We start from the raw sequence: 6,000 nt of genomic DNA, 5'->3' as shown, positions 1-6,000 counted from the left end.
GGGGGGGGGGGTAATTTGTGCTCGATTGCAATCATCATTCCGGCGAGCCGATAGCTAATTGTTGGGAATGAGTATTCATTTTAGCTCCTCATTTGTAGATGTTCTGATTAGACCGACCTGGAGTCGATGATGATTTTTCAAAGCAGTATTATTTTGTGGAGAACTCATAGATTACTTGTTAGTTGACACTCAGGTACGACATTAGCCTATAAACTTTTTTCTCAATATGTTCATTTAAATTTGAGATGAATTTTGAAGGGAAATTTTTTATATTAATTTCAAATTTTTATTCAATCACTCATGAACGGTAAAATGAAGGAGTTGAAGGGATTTGATATCATTCAAAAAATCATTTCATGAACTTTGAAATAGAATTAAAATCGCAATCAGTCATTCAGTCCAGCTTATTACGGATTTTATTCGCTAAGTCTTGCAATTTCACAACTGGAAATGAATAATGGTTAAAGCAGATTGGAAAGTTTGTAGATTGGTTCTTCAGAAATTTACAGAATGAATTAATTAACCAGTTCTTCTTTTCCATTTCGTTTCAATATCTGAATGTATGAAGAAATTAATTCCAAACTCTATTTCACTCCTCTTAACTGAGCTCATAAAGTTCCTGCAGGATCCTTGATTCATAATACTCAATTAAAAATTTCAAAAGTTTCAACGTGAACTTTGTGATATGACAGGGCATTCGAATCTTTGAGTTAAGAACTTACCGAAGTAATCGCTAAGTTTTCAATTTTACGGATGACAAGAAATTTCTGTACACTTGTGGTACTTTTTAAACCTATTAGTTCAATTTTTTATATTATCGAGGTAAATCTTTAGAGATTGAGATCATTGAGAGTCGATAAGTAGAAGTGTTCTTTCTATCGTCTTTCACGGTGTTATCTTATTAGGAGGGCTTGACTCCTGGGGATATTTGGGGGAAAGAAAAATGGATGAGAGTCGAGAACCTACCCCACATACCATCGGTCATAGTCGAGCCTTCATTCTTCTCCCATTGTGCAAGGCTTTCTCTCAATTTTAAATATGAATCCAATAACAGAATTTTTTCCTCAAATTTCCTCGATTATTCTACATCTATGCACAATGTCATCAGGAAATCCCTTCATGCATTTCAAAAATTGAAACAGATAATTAATTCTTTCGCTTTTTTTTCGCTTTCGCAAATTTTTCTGCCAACCTGGTTATCAAATTGTGGATAAGAGGAAATAATTACTCTTATGATACCTATAAACTTTGAAGAATTCACACTGAGAAACCTTACCTTAAAACTCTTAATCGAGAACGGGTTGTGTCATCATCTTCTGGAGACGAAGAGCCATTGGCGCCCTAGTCCCTGGAACTTTGACCCACATCATATCTCTGGTTTTTGCTTTTGCCTCCATCTACGTTCCTTCGCTGCCCTCACGAGACTATTATCTTAATCCTATACATCCGCTTTAAGATGCAAGTCCCTGGAGGTGCTGTGGGCTTGGAGTCAGAACGGGGAAAAGAAGGATGAGTTCCACCCCGCGCTTTCTCCTTTTCCCTTTTCGTGATCCTTGGAAAAGAAAAAGTGGTGGTAAAACTCTCGAAGAACCCCAAGAATATCCCTCTCCCTAATTCTTGTTCACTCACCCCTTTTTCTTCGACGTGGAAATCCATTGATTCATTGAAAATGTGTTGACCCTACAAGACAATTCAAAGTATTATTACCCATTTCGTTTCACTTTTGCATTAATCATTCGCATTTTTCTATCACATTCTGCAGTTTCAATTACCAAATACTTTGTCGACCGAAACTGCAGCTTTATGCAATAAAATAAGGGTTAAGGGAAGGGCATTGTTAATTTATTTGCAAAAATAATCATACTACGAGAGACCGGGGCAAAAAGGAATACAGTGAAAAATGCATCACTCATGATTTTTTTCATTTTTCTTCAAAAGTGACAGACTAGGTAATTCGGGTTATTTTATGACTTTCTTTTGCACTTTCAACGAATTTTCTCTTTTGATTTTCTTTTCACACACTGAGTAATAACGTTTGCCATTCTCTTGATATTTAATCTAATTGATTATTATGTTTTTTTACGCGAAAGAACTCGCGAGTACTAGTAATAAATTACAGAATATAAAAAAAAATGGAATAGAGCCCTGAGTGGAAGACACGATAATGCCATTTCACCCTAGTCTGCCCATTCGTTGTACAATAGTTTTTAAATATCATAATTTAAATTGTAGAGTTGCGTAAGTCGCTGTATTTTTAGTATTTCTAAAATAAAATAATGAATTGGGCATTTGGTCAACAAATTTCTCTCACTCCCGGTCGGTTTTTCAATAACTCCAATGACTTGATTTACGTACATAAGCTCGAATGACATTTATACTACGAAGAAATTGGCGTGTGGACATCGATGATTGGAGTCTTCGCATAAATTAAATTAGCATAGTCCAATCGAAGGAAAACAACAAAGTAAAAATGCCGCTTTTGCTCTGCATGGAGCAAAACCGGCGACTTTGTATATTCTACTCCTCCCACTGCTCATAAAGAATCCAACCATTTTTGTTGGTTGATTTTAATTTATGATTTTTGATGAATCTGCAGAATTTCTCGTAAATAATCGTTAAGGTTCCCCATGCTGTAGTTCTGCTTCTGAACTATTAGTTCTTGCTTCCATTTCGTTTCATTGTGAAACAAGAAATATTTCGGTACTTCCGGATTTAAGATGGATACAAGGTATTAATGAGAGTGATGACAAATTTAGATTTAATTTCAACGCCTGTCGGGGATAATCGGGGATATGGATGGGGCGCGGTAGAGATGAATGGGGGAACGATTCACTACAAAAAAATAGTAAATGATTGGCTTAATATATTCAAATTCTCCTGGCGCCAGATCCTGATGAACGTCAGGAGAACAAATTAGGTAGAAAGCTGTTTCCTTTATTCCCGTGGAATTTATTTATTTACGTAATTTACGTAACAGAAACAAATCTCACTCGATCATTCATTGTACTTCAGGGATAAATGTTCTGGGCCGCGAGCAATAATTACCAGTCATGATAACATACACATTCAAAACTACATTTTACACTTTTTAGAAGTGTTTTTATAGCTCTTCAATCGGATTAAGTATTTTTTACAACCATACTAAAATTACTTCCCACAATTATTTTCCTGACTTAAAAAAAATAATCTGGTTAAAAGTCCGATCCACAATTTTTCAAAAGTAATCCCTTTTTAGAGCGATAATTCCGAACGATTGATTAATGACACAATTGAGAATTAGGTCTCTCAATACGTGAACACCACTGGGGAATTTGATTTCACACACTGACCGACATTTTTGTGGTCGCGTGGAATTTGTTTGAGAAGTTAGCAGAAAATGCCGCGACGAAAAGAGCGGCCGTCACGGGGATTAAAAAACCTCATCGTGGGATCGACACTGCAGGAGAAAAAAAAATGTAGCGAAAAAAAAAATTGAGCAAAAAGATAATCGCAAGGCGCCAGGGAAAGTGTTGGTTTAACTCCTCAGATGCTGAGACCAAAAGCGAATTGGTGTCCCGCTGGGCAGAATTAGTTGGGGTCCAGGCTGAAGGCTTTTTTAAATCGAATAGAGTCTCGAGATAAATATCTCTGATAGCGAAGTTATGATGAGACGTTCTCTTTTATATCATTAGATTAGCTGCACGTCGATGCATTCATGATCGATGGAATTCCCCGTTCTCATTATTTATTTTTGCCCGTGGAAAATGTCTGGGTGATTAATTACTCTGGCAATAAGATGACAGGAAATATTCATTTTTTCCTTATCACTTCCAGAAATCTAGTGCAGTTGATTATAAAATAAGCCTCACTGCGTATATTATTTTTCAGAATGAAAAAAAAAACAAAAAATGACAAATCCTGAGAGAAATAAAAATATGATAGGAAATCGATCGAATCACTCATCAATTAATATTGATCTGTGCAGGATTCTGATGATAAACAATTTCTTTATTACTGAATATCCCCAGAAAAATCATGAATTTTTTTCGATAAATCGCGCAAGAATAATTCATGAACTGTGGCAATTAGCGTCTCACCATTTGATTCGATGTATGCGTGAATAATTATGGCAAAAATCCAGTCGTCGCGGAAGTTTTTATTTGGACTTGGTTAATTACTTTTTCCTTACATACCTCCGGAAGTTGTCAGAGCGTCCAAGTCACGCTCGACATGACAAATTCCTGGTATAAGAGAACCGCAGGTGCTACAAAGTATCAATTCAAAGGATCACGCAGTCTGACTTATTATCCACCTTGGCTTTTTCATTTCTCTCATTTCCAATATTTAGTTTGAATGTCATTCACCGTAGAAATGCGAGAGCCATACTTCCCCAACATTTTTATGCTTTTTGATTTAATCAGGAAGTACTGAATTCCAGTTCACGTTACGGCCATTCGGTTCCTGGCGATCGTAAAACAAAACTCGCTCACACATTGGTTTCCTTACTCCGAAGATATTCAGGATAGTGTCCTCGTCTCTTTTAAAGGTGTATATAAGTCGTGCCCGAAACAACGCCGCGATTGCATGGGAAATAATCAACTCTGAAGAGTTGTTTTTATAATCTTTCTTCGAAGAACGCGAGGCAATGAACCTCAATCGAAAGAGAGAGATCGAAGTCTGCTCTAAGTCTTCGAAAATTTTATGCATTAATAAAAAGTTCAAGAAATTCCATTCATAAAATAATCGAAATTTTCAATTATCTGATTTTACATTAAATTTCGATTCAAACTGACCGTTAAATAAAATTAATTTTTAATTTATCATGAAAATTTAAAAAAAATCTGCGTTTCATGTTAAATGAGAATTTATTTTTCAATGAATTTTTTAAAATGATTTTTCATATGCGTGAATGAAAATGAAAATGAACATCAAATACAATTGAATTTCCATTAGATTGGAAATTCCGGGAAATTATTTCTTGAACCTTTAACTTTTTCACGATTTTTCTATGCTATGAACATTTATATGAAAATTGAGAATTACCCAGAAAATTCAAGTAATTAACTGATTCATCAATGATTCATCAATTTTACATTGTCATTTTTACAAATTTCAAGTTCCTAAAATTGAAAGCTCAAATATAATTTCTTGTCAGCGGACGCAATAAATGGACGTTCTTCCAATAGTTGTCACAGAATTTTAATTATTGAACTCATTATCAATAACAATGGCCTAATTCCTTTAAACCATTTGAATTACTGAAATTGAGTCCATAATTACTCGACCATTCCAATCCATAACAGATAATTAAGCAATGGCATTTATCGTATCGTAATCGGCGGTCATAAGGTTTATGAGAGAAAAATCGAATGCTCAAGTGTAGAAACGAGTGATTTAAATGCAACCTGGAGCGTTAAAACAATTTATCCGGGCGGCTGACCTGTCGCGTCTCGAATCACTTGGCTCATTCAATTCACTCTTCCCTTCGATCTTTGCCGACTTTACCTCGTTCTCCTAATGCGTTAACGACCGTGGCCTAGAGCATTCCCATCCGCTAAAAGCTGACAGGGTAAATGACGACAGCGATGTCTCAAACGAGAGTTATAGTTAAACATCCACGAGATGAACGATGGAAAAAGACAGCGGGTAAGTATCAAAGAGAGTCGCACGATTACTAGCTTAAGGTAGCCAACCCGGTAAGAGAGCCACGGCCTCGTAAAATTATCCGTAATAAAATTTTGATTTACACTCTGTGTTCCGGGAAACCCTGAACACCTCCTTTACTTTCTTCAACATCGGTCAGAACACAGCCCATGACGCGCTCCACTGACCTTTACGCTCGTAATTATTGTTTTCACTCGAAAATTTGCGAGCCACCGATGCAAGTTGTATTTTGTCGTTTTGAAGAATTTATATCTCTTCGGAAACGCTCATTATTTTTTGGCTATAATCTCTGGCTGCAAGTATTTTTTATCTATTTCTATAGAATTTTTGTGCGATTCTCCGAGTGGAAATTCCGAT

Source organism: Fopius arisanus, unplaced genomic scaffold, assembly GCF_000806365.1.
Source record: "Fopius arisanus strain USDA-PBARC FA_bdor unplaced genomic scaffold, ASM80636v1 scaffold00098, whole genome shotgun sequence".
Lineage (NCBI taxonomy): Eukaryota > Metazoa > Arthropoda > Insecta > Hymenoptera > Braconidae > Fopius > Fopius arisanus.
Note: the sequence above shows the minus strand (reverse complement) of the source record.